The sequence below is a fragment of the Peromyscus leucopus genome, chromosome 3, assembly GCF_004664715.2.
Source record: "Peromyscus leucopus breed LL Stock chromosome 3, UCI_PerLeu_2.1, whole genome shotgun sequence".
NCBI classification, from domain to species: Eukaryota; Metazoa; Chordata; class Mammalia; order Rodentia; family Cricetidae; genus Peromyscus; species Peromyscus leucopus.
The window spans coordinates 13,643,680-13,655,392 of NC_051065.1; the positions used below are offsets into that span (position 1 = coordinate 13,643,680).

Here is an 11,713-nt window from a genome sequence, read left to right on the forward strand (position 1 = left end):
CCATCATTATGTGAACAACATTTATGAAAATAAGTTATTTGCAAAGTATGTTGAGTTTGCTAATTAAAACCACAGCTTCAGAACTGTTTTAAAAACCCTGTAATTATGCACTATCTCATAAATTTAATGAGTTTGTTATTCTGTTCTATAAAATTAGGGGAAAAGAATTTATGACATTTAATAAAGATAGGGAAATTCTAAGCCTCCAATTAATGATAACTAGTTATTTATGGTTTAGAAAATGATTTGTTAGAATTCTGTAAATCATTTTGAGGACGTGAAGCTCGGGAAGGCCTACCTTACAATGCCTGGGGGCTTATCTCTGCCTTGGCTTATGTGTTCTAGTAAGCTTTTGAATACCAACCATCTCCCAAGCATGGAAATGTCAGTCTATTATGGGGCTCAGAGATCAGGAGAGAATGTGAGTGTCATTACGATGCTATCAAGAGAGTCAGCTGGTATGCCAAGGGTATCATCAAAGAAGTTATTCAGAATCAGCTAAATGCACATTCAAGTACTCTGTGTAGATGTGGTTCAACCTCTTCAATATATTCAAGAGCAAACAAATACATCAATCAGAAGGTATTCCAACCTGAATATGTGAATAAACAAAATTTCTCTGAAGAAAAAGAAAAGAAAAAAAGAGGAAAAAAAAAAAACCCTGAGTGCTTTTAAAATCAACACTCTCAGTGTCTCCATGGGATAGTAGGCAGGTTGAAGCCTTTTTTCATGCACAAGCGACAACATGCAGATGAGCTTGTTTCCAAGCATCGCCCTGTAAGAAATTCCTTGGCTCAGATGATTCCTTCCTCCAATCTGAAAAATTGGGTTTTGATATATCTCAATAGATGAAAACTACCTTTACAGATAGTCATTGAAGATTGGTTTGCTCTTCCTGTTCTCTTTGCCTAGGAGAATACAACCAAAGGATGCTCCAATCATTTAACCATTTATCCCTGTAACCTATCTATTTATGAACATACTACAGTGATGTTTGCTGAATGATGAACTCTCCTTTGCAGCTACCACAGAACATTTGCAAGGATAATTATAAACACTAAAACCACAATATAGACTTGTCACTTTTCATTCCAGAAACTTGACTCTACTCCAAGTATCATATTATTACTACCCACAGCAAATTGGAAAGAAAATTGAAATAAAGGAGTATCTGGGTCAGATACCTGGTATATTTTTATTTGGTTGAGTATTTTCAGTAGGTCAGTGTAATAACATAAAAATCTAAAGAAAAGGCAGAAGTCTAATAAATTATCTAGGTTGGTTAAAACTTCTGGAATTTGATATTTTCCCTATAAACTATGGCAGAGCCTTGTTTTTAAGAGCCATAGAAAGCCATGTAATTATCATTGGTGGGGGAATAGCATTGTTTCCTTATAGGAAACTTGACAAGGATCATGGATTTGGTTAGAATGTAATGAATTTGAAATGTCTTTGAGACGTCCAGGAGGACGTAGCAGTAAAGGAGTTGACTGCGATGGGAGGACAGAATTAAGTGCAGGTCTCTGCAGAGAGTAAATAACTGAAGTAACATCAGCATGAAGGGCCTGAGGACACAGTAAGGAACAAGAAGAGAGTGATCCAGCATGTATTGTCAGACCCAAGGTCTCAACTACAAGGAAGAACTGTAACTTGCCACTTAATTTCCACCTATATTTCTAATTTTAAATGAAACCAGGATTGAAATTACAGGTTGCAGTACTGACATTTTTCTATGACTCACTGTTATCAGTCTGTCTTTTCACCTAGTACTTGAGAACAAGTGGAAATTTTATGGTACCTTGGGTGGCATCTTAAGTAAAAAATTGTACTTCTCAATAGTTATCACAAAGGTCATCCAACATTCTTTGTTCTAGAACATATATTTCCACTGTAGCCTATATATAAAAACCATGTATACTATATATGTGTATAAATACTATATACTTGTATATTATATATAAATTCATGGGAAAGAAAAGACAATGTTCCATTAATTAAATATATTTAGCTAATGAAATACAAATGAGCATTTAATGCCTCTTATACTGATATCTTTTCAAATAGCATTTACTACCTTTTCTCATCAGTGCTAAATAAGATTTTTGTTAGTTTAATTGATAACCTTATACTATTACTTCATATACAAATAAGGAGTAATATGTTAAGTATAGATAGTACTGCTATATAAACAAGACCAAGAGACTTAAAAATACAGAACTGTGTTTAAATTGAGACCCTATAGAAAATATAACAAATGTTCCAGTACACTTGAATTAATTTAAAAATAAATATCACTTGCTTTCAGAGCCTGGTTCAAAGAGCAAATGTTGGAATACCTGCTTCCTTGGCTGTGGTGGGGAAGTTCCAAGGCTGTCTGGCTCGTTGGTTTAGGGAGAGGATCTTTTTTTTTTTAAATTAATAATTATTTTTTCCAGGCCATCATAGTTTCTCCCTGCTCCCTCCTTTCCTTTTAGCACCCCATTCCCCCTCTTTTCTTCAGAAAAGAGCAGTCCTCCCATGGTTATCAGCCAGCCATGCATATCAATTTGCAGTAATACTAGGCATTTCCTCTCCCATTAAGGCTGGACTTAGGCAACCCAGTAGGAGGAAAGGGTTTCAAAGCAGGTAACCATGTCAAGAGGCAGCCCCTGCTCCCACTGTTAGGAGTCCCACAAGAAGACCAAGCTACACAACTGTAACTTACATGGAGAGGGCCTAGGTCAGTCGCATGCAGGCTCCCTGGTTGTTGGTTCAGTCTCTGTGACTCCCTGTGAGCCCAAGTTAGTTGATTCTGTGGGTTTTCTTATTGTGTCCTGTAGTGGGTAGCCATTCCAACTTGGTTCTGGAAGTTCCAACCCCCATTGAGACTCTGGCAACTGTCACGCCTACGAGGCGGGGCGAGGGGAGGCGCCTGGGGACCCGAGAGCTGGATGGGCCAGCGCTCGCGCTGGGCGCTCTCTCGTGCCGGGACGCTGACCAGTGCAGATTGACTGTGTAGAGCTCCGGAGAACACCGTTGGACTGCATTACACCTTCCCCAGACCCTGCGACCTACCCATTACTTAATTTGTGAGTTTCGCCATTAAATAAATATCCTTTTAACTACGTGGAGTGGCCAAAATAATTTCTCCAATATCTGGCGCCCAACGTGGGGCACGAACCCACGACCCTGAGATTAAGAGTCTCATGCTCTACCGACTGAGCTAGCCGGGAGGCGGAATGGCGGAGATGGCGGAAATCGGAGCTAGCACTCTCCTGCCTCTTTCGCTGGTCTGGGGCTAAGCTAGGGAATTGAGATAGGACTAGCTGCTCCCTTTTTCGGGAATGGAACCGTGTAGGTGTTCCCTGGTTATATGGAACTTTGCAGGCGGGTTTAGGTACCCACCAGCTAGGGAGGAGACGGCGGGAGCCGCCCAGGCCTTTGGAGTTTGCCCCACGTGAGCGCCAGATATTGGAGAAATTATTTTGGCCACTCCACGTAGTTAAAAGGATATTTATTTAATGGCGAAACTCACAAATTAAGTAATGGGTAGGTCGCAGGGTCTGGGGAAGGTGTAATGCAGTCCAACGGTGTTCTCCGGAGCTCTACACAGTCAATCTGCACTGGTCAGCGTCCCGGCACGAGAGAGCGCCCAGCGCGAGCGCTGGCCCATCCAGCTCTCGGGTCCCCAGGCGCCTCCCCTCGCCCCGCCTCGTAGGCGTGACAGTTGCCAGAGTCTCAATGGGGGTTGGAACTTCCAGAACCAAGTTGGAATGGCTACCCACTACAGTGTCCTTGACCCCTCTGGCTCCCACAATCCTTCCTTCCCCTCTTCCACAGGATTCACTGAGCTCAGCCTCATGTTTGGCTGTGGGTCTCTGCATTTGTTCCCATCAGTTGCTGGATGAAGCCTCTCTGATGACAATTGGGCTAGGTAACAATCTTTGAGTATAGCAGAATATCATTCGGAATCTCTTCATTGACTTTTCTTTCTTCTTTCTTCTTCTTTTTTTTTTTGCCAGGCATGTTTGGTTCTATCCTAGGTCTCTGGGGTGTCCCCACTCTGAGTCCTTCAGGGTGAGCTGTCTCTCAGGGTATGGGTCTCCAGCTGGGCTAGTCATTAGTTGATCACTCACAATTTCTGCATCATCTTTACAGCAGCACATCTTAGAGGTAGGTTTGTGGTTGGATTGGTGTCCCAGTCCCTCCACTGGAAGTCTTGCCTGGTTATAGGAGACGGCCAGTTCAGGTTCCATATCTTCCATTACTAAGAGTCTTAGCTAGTGTCACCCTCATAGATTGTTGGGAGTTTCCATGGCACTAGGTTTCTAGCTGATGTCAGAGATGCTAGTATCATAACAAGTTCTTTTGTCAGCAGGGAATCCCAGGATGCAGCTCATATTAGCTGGGAACTTAAAAGTCATCTTATGACCGATTTAAACATTGATTTGAAAATGAACAAATAATGCCTAATATATGTATTATTTACCCTGCTACTATAAATTCACATATAAATTTGTTGACATATACTCTTTCATTCGTGACTTTTGCATTACTGTGACAGAATGTGTAGCAAACAATTTAATAGGAGAAAAGTTGTATTTTGACTCATGTTGGAACAATTCAGTTTATGGCAACAGGAACATATGACTGTGGCTGGTCCCATCAAGGTGGACAATAAAGCAGGGCTCTAAGGAGCAAGGATGATATAGGACTCCGTTATAAGGCTGAGTTACTACTGGTGATATACTTCCTTTAATAAGCCCTGGCTTCCTAAGGGTTGGGCAGTTCCCTAAATAGCTACATGACTTGTGGAACAAGCACTAAAAACAGGAGCTCAAGGTTCAAAACTATTTCTGACTACCCCAAAATAAAGCTCACATCTGTAAATGTATTTTTATTAAGTTCAATGATCAAAGCCTTTGGGTGTCACTTTCAAATCTCAATAAAAGTTGATTAAGGGCTCAACACAATGTGTATCATTCTTTTACACATATTATTAACAGTTGTTTTCATAAAAGGCTGAGGCTGAAGTATCCTTTAATCCACATTTATAATATGATAGGGTGATACAGTTTTTTTTTTAAATCTGTACTGTTTCAAACTTGGTTCACAATTTGTATGTCTTGCAGACCCTCTTGCTCTTTCCAGTTGCCTATAATTTCAAGCAAAAGGGCAACATGTCTACTTATGTAGAAACTAAGGAACTCTTGAATTTTACTCAACGTTTGCTGGCTTTCCCTGCCATGTTCTTGCTCTAGTAGACGTGGTGTGTCATTTCAAGCTTATGCCTTCAAAGTAAATGGTTGTTTCTGTTGTTCTCTTTGGAGAGTAAGTAAAGGCCTGGACTCTAGTGATGGACAACTGGGTTTTGAGTCCCAGTAACATCCTCCTCTCTTGCAATACAGGTTGCCTTACTCGTTTTATTAAGTGATGTGAAGGGTACCCACTGCCTAACCCAGATCAGGCCTTCTTAAATGTTTTTGCTTGCATCCTTTTTCTCACCCAACACAGGGTATGTACCAATAAGCTTTTGCATTTTTGTTTGAGTGAAACAATTGGGAGGGGACATGGGAAAAGCTTGCCCCACTGTGGCTAAGTTCTCAATTCCCTCAAAGCCCATCCCCATCCTCCAGAAGAAAGGCATACTCCAGCTCTTTCTTCCTTTCTACATGTTCTGTGGGATAATGCTCTTATACACTGTAAAGATTTGTCACTCTAATTAGTTTAATAAAATGCTGATTGGCCAGTTGCCAGGCAGGAAGTAAAGGTGGGGCAAACAAATGAAGAATGCTGGAAAGAGATAGGGCAAAGTCAGAATTCATCAGCCAGCCAGAGCAAGCAAGATGAGAATGTCACACTGAGAAAAGGTACCAAGCCATATGGCTAAACATAGATAAGAATTACGGGTTAATTTAAGTGTAAGAGCTAGTCAGTAATAAGCCTGAGCTAATGGCTGAGCAGTTATAATTAATATAAGTTTCTGTGTGGCAATTTGGGAAGCAGCTGCTGGGTATTTGGGAATTGCTGGTAGAACAGAAACTTCTACCTACACACATGAATTCTCTCTCACTCTCACTTTGAATAATCTGGTCTTGTATATCTTTCCTTTAATGTGTGTAGAAAAGCAACCCTATACTAGCACCTTTAGGTAACATTACCTTCTGTCATTTCTCAAATCAATAGTGGGAAAATGAAAAATAAATTTTAAAGCACACAGGAGACTAGTCGACTCATTAGAATACTAAAGTACCCAAACCTGGGTGTTTGGAGGAAGGGGCACAGATTATAGATAGAAACCAGAGATGCCCCATTTACAGCAGTCACATTCATGAATATTACCTTTCATATTTGCAGCACAGCTTTTTGAAAATATCCAGGATATCAGGAAAGCATCTGGGGCTACAAATTTCCATAAACCACAGGATTATGTAGGAACTGGAGGCTGGCCAACTTGGGCTCCTCTGCACCACCAGGGAATTGGATGGCACCAGCCCAAGTTATCTTTATCTTTCAGAGCCTGGTGCAGTGTCCAAAGGGACCCCCTGCAGGGCACTTCAAGAAGACTCAGGACCAGTTAGTCCAAAGCTTCATGACTTTTTGGACAAATGTATCTGACTCCCCAAGGTTCAATATTGGGCAAGAAGGAAAGCAGGAAGCTACCGGGCTGGGGTGGAGAATACTAGGGTTAGCAGTAGAAATCGATATTTGTTACAGGCTCATGCTGGCAACTTCAGTAGCATCATAATGGATCTTGTTGAGGAGCTTCAGGAGGAACAGAGAAATGGGAGGGTGCAACATCCTGATAGGGCCCGCTGGACCCTCAAAGTAGGGCCTGCAGTTGCTGCCTTGAATTTTTAAACATGCCTTTTTCTTTAAGTGCATCACTAGTGGCACGCGATTCCACTGATAAGCTGAGGTACCATGAGTCATATTAAAACAAACAAACAAACAAACAAACAGGAGAGTTGTGAACATAAATTGGTGGGAAATTCTCTCCATGTACACATAGGGCCTTAGATTCATCCCCAGCTGCTTAATAAATAAACAAAGTTCACTCTTTTTTTTTCAACTTGTTACACTTTCTGCCTACATTCCTTGTTATTTCTTGTTGGTTTCAGGAACTTCCCTCTGGAAAGTACCTGGGCCTACAGTTCAGATGAATACCTGTTAAAGGCTTTCTTTTCTTTCTTGCAGTCCCCTGGGATCTCCAGCTCTCAAACTCAGCACTGCACATGCTTGTAATCCTTTCCAAAAGTCTCATGAGCTCTGTCTGGGTCAGAGTCCTGATTAGGCTGTCTATATTTGCCTGAAATTATTCATGCCAATAAAAAATTACTTCCCAGCAACTAGCTTCTGATTTGAATATCAGACATTTCTGATGGGTAGACTATCTTTTCAGCAAGTTAAAGATTTTTCAGCTGTGCAGTGCTTGAAAAAATAATCTGATAGGGATTTCAGAGGGAATCTGGGGGTAAGCTACCTACCTACCTTACTACAGGTAGCAGGGGTATCTATTGTAGGCACTGGAACAATGCAAAGGATGTTCAGGCTCAGGGTGCTTTCCTTCAGCAGATCTTTTCTCCCTTGTGTGGTTTGTAAAGTTAGAGGAAGAAGTGGCAGGGTGTGATGAAAATACTGTTGTGCAACTTACAAATATTATAACAACAAAACTTATTAGAAAGGTGAGTTAATTGTTACCCAAATCTGAAAACCTTAGAATGAAGCCTCCATATTAAGTGAAAAGGATGACTATTCCCATTGTCCTGGTCTCTAGCTCATGAACACACCAGTCTACAGTTGTCTTCTCTAATCTTCCCTCTCCTGTTCCCCTGCCCTAAGCCTCCCAACATCACAAGCAAGGCAAGTCTTGACCTGTTGGAATTAAAGAAAGCATGGAAGTTCTTGCAGTTTGTAATTAACACAAAATGTTCCTTGATAATCCTTTGTCTAAACTAGCAATAACACTTGTGTCATGTAGAAATAAAGGACAGAAAAAACAGGCTTCCTAATTTAATGCTTCACAGGAGTTGATCATCTTGCATTCTTGGTTTTCTATTTCTTTAGCAACTGTTGCTGTTGAGTTTGACTAATACGCAAGACACACAGCCCCACCTTCTGAACATCAGAGCAGTATCCACTTGCATTTTCAGAATTACACAACATGTAATTTTTACAGTCCAGGGTACTAGTTACTTCATGAACATCTTCACTTCCTAAAATTAAACATAAACAATGACAACAAAAATCTTGGAAGATATTTGCTTACATATTTGTTTGCAAAGTTCCAGCAATGATTTCAAAAAAAGCTTTGTGGGAAAGTACTGATAAAAATACTTCACACTGAGCCAGGCTGTGGTGGTGCATGCTTTTAATTCCAGCACTTGGGAGACAGAGGCAGGTGGATCTCTGTGAGTTCGAGGCCAGCCTGGGCTACAGAGTGAGTTCCAGGAAGGGTGCAAAGCTACACAGAGAAACCCTGTCTCGGAAAAACCAAAATCATCATCATCATCATCATCATCATAAATAAATAAAAATAAAAGAATCTGACACTGACAACACAGTTGTTAAAGCCAAATGACTGGCTTGCTTGTGTACTGTATAAGCCCAGCATTACTGGGTAAGGCTGTATGGTCAATACTGGAAGTTCAGAGCTGATCATTACCATGCTGGAAGTTGCATTGTTTCAGGCAGATGAGGACGACCAGTTCATATGGCTTAGGTATCTTTCTCAGAAAGTGGCCTTTCCTACCCCATCTATGTAAATGTGTGTGTGTGTGTTTACCTGTATGTGCATCATGTGTGTGCAATTCCTGAAGAGACAAGAAGGTACTTATGGTGATATTTTATTTGTGCCGAAATGTGATTTTATTTATTTATTTTTTTAAGATTTATTTATTTATGTATACAGTGTTCTGCTTGCATGTGTCCCTTCAGGCCAGAAGAGGGCACCGGACCTCATTACAGATGGTTGTGAGCCACCATTTGGTTGCTGGGAATTGAACTCAGGACCTCTGGAAGAACAGCCAGTGCTCTTAACCTCTGAGCCATAAAGTTGCCTAGAGATCAGAGGTCAAATCAAGCCATAAGCAGAGTCAGGTGATGGTAGCACACACCCTTAATCCGATCACATGGCAGGCAAAGTCTCTGTGTGGTCAAGGAGGGACAAGAACCTTTAATCCTAGTATCAACCATAGAGACCTGGAGGTCTGTATAGATAGGCAGTGACAAGGAAGTCATGTGGTTGGGTTTAGAGCCAATGAGAAGGCAGAACAGAAAGGCAATAAAAAGACAAGTCAGACAGGAAGAAGCTCTCTCTATGGAAGCTACTGCTGGTGGTAAGCTAAAGTTAGTCATCGCTATTGCTCTGATCTCTTTGGCCATTTCCTATGTATTTGGCTCTCTGTTTCTTATTTACTAAGACTGTTTAGAATTTTGTCTACAGGTGTTGGAGTTGCAAGTGCTTTAGGAATTGCCTGAGGGGTTGCTGTGAACTGTACTCAGGTCCTCTGGAAGAGTAGCAAATGCTCTTCACTGCTGAGCCATCTTTCTAGTCTATCTTCAACCTTCAGTTACTGTTTTCTAAGTTGGTTTTTCTCTGAATCTTCTTGATAATCCTTTACCTTCAAGAATCTCAGTTTGTGTAGTTTTCAAACTTTCTTATATGATTAGGCATAAGAAGAGAGAAAAAGGAAAAGACACAGAGACAGAAAGAGAAGTATGAAGAGGAGGAGGAAGAAGTGGAGGAAAGAAGGGAGATTAGAAAACGAGAAAACCAGAATGAATGGTTTTCGAGTTGCCTTTCTCTTCCACTAACACACATCTCTTCTCGCCACCACAAACAAGGCACAAGAAACTCGAGAGTCAGAGACAGAACAGAAGTGGAAGGCAAATTGCAGTAGTTATGTCTTCCCATAACTTGAAATGTCTGTTCTTCGGAAGGTCCTGCCATGTTGATGCTCAGCCACAACTTCCTCATATTGGTGCCAGGTTATTGGTACTTGGGCATCACACTATCACTTCCAGATTGTCATCTGTGACATCATTTCTTCAGGCTTCATCTCCTATGTCAGTCAGCCTGGTCACTAATGTGCCATCACTGACACATCCCTCTTTTCTCTTAGACTTCCACTTTTTTACACTTTCTGATATTTTCTTACCTCTGTTTCTTCCTTTCTGTCCTTAACAGAAAGGGGGGCCTTATTAATTCTCGTGGACATGAGGTTTTAAGATCTAATAAGTTCATAGTTGTTGTTTTTTTTAAAAAAATAAATTTCCTTTTTATTCTTTTTTGGGCATATTTTATTTTCGATGATATCATGTATCAATATTGTATTTATATCATTTCTCCTCCCTTTCTCATCTCTCCAGTTCCTCCTGTGCCCTCTCATACTTCTCAAATTTATAGTATCTAATCCCTTAACTATTATTGTTACATATGTACCTATATCTGTCTACACACACACACACACACACACACACACACACACACACACACATTTACAAACCATATTCTTTCTCACTGAAGACACTCTGAATAGAAAGAACTTACTGAGTGTTTGGACTGAAATGGGAACATTATGAGGCTGGAGATGACTCTGGAGTTAAAAGCCTATGTTGTCTTTGAAGAGGACCTGAGTTTGATTCCCAGAACCCACCTCTGGTGGTTCACAAAGGCCTGGTGACTTCTGCCCTGTGACTCAATGCCCTTTGCTGTTCTCTTTGGGCACTCATGTTCGGAGCAACCCTTGCTCCCCCCAACATATATACATAGTTTTTAAAAATTAAAAATCTTTTTTAAAAAGAGGCACCAACAGAAAGATAAGGGTACTAAAATGAAGGAGAGGGTAACAAACTCTTAATTCCCTTCCTTGTAAATAATATAAGAATCTACCCCTGGAGCTGAGATGAGAACTTTTATAAGAACTAGAAACTCCTACAATTCTCTACATTCTGCTCTACTTTCGAGCAGCTCCTTGTAACGAAATGAATATATCCATTCAGTGAATTCATTCAACCAAAATGCACACCGAGTGTGTACTGAGACACATTGTCAGTGATGAGTGTGCCATGTCACACCAGGTTCTCATTTGCTTTCACTCTTGTCTGTCACTAAGGTCTTACCTGAGTTGGGCAGCAGGCCAAGGAAGAGACATGCTAAGAAAAGGTAGCGCATCTTCACTGCACAGTAGCACCTATGTGACAATAATAGCATTCCAGCAAGCACAACTGTTCTGTGGAGATGTTTTTAGACTCAGGATTGCTAGACAGAGTGAATCTGTGGATGGGCAGGATCTTACATGCTTTGGCCTCAGTTTCCCGGGCAGTCTACTCCCACCACTGCCTTGCACCAGCTGGCTTTGCTCAGACTGTGACACAGACAACCTCTTATTGCATCATCACAGTACATGTTGTTCAGTCCTTCCCATCATTGGGTCTCAGTGACCACCCACAGGGGTCACCCTCTGCCTCTTACTCCTTCATAGGTCTCTAAATTGAGATCTTCCTTGGAGAAAGACCTCCCCACACCATTCCCATGTTCCACTTGGGCACAGCACCTGCTGCTGTTGTATATTTCCTCTTTCCTCAATTGGCATCCTGTACACTTGTCACTGTTTTTTTTTTTTTTTTTTTAATCAACTCCTTTTACTCTATGGTAATTGTTCACATCAGAATAAGTCCCTGACCCTCCGATTGGAACACAGATTATTAAAATTTCCCCTCATTTTATAAA

At 41.1% G+C, this 11,713-nt stretch overlaps 1 long non-coding RNA gene across 1 annotated transcript; it reads right to left on the bottom strand.

Annotated features, from left to right (window-relative positions):
• Nucleotides 1–7,977: 7,977 nt before the first annotated feature.
• LOC114710478 lies at nucleotides 7,978–11,333 on the bottom strand. Its single transcript, XR_003737062.2, has 2 exons — nucleotides 11,104–11,333; nucleotides 7,978–8,195 (listed from the first exon to the last, which is right to left on the bottom strand). It is a non-coding gene; the product is annotated as an uncharacterized LOC114710478 (long non-coding RNA).
• Between the last annotated feature and the right edge of the window lie 380 nt (nucleotides 11,334–11,713).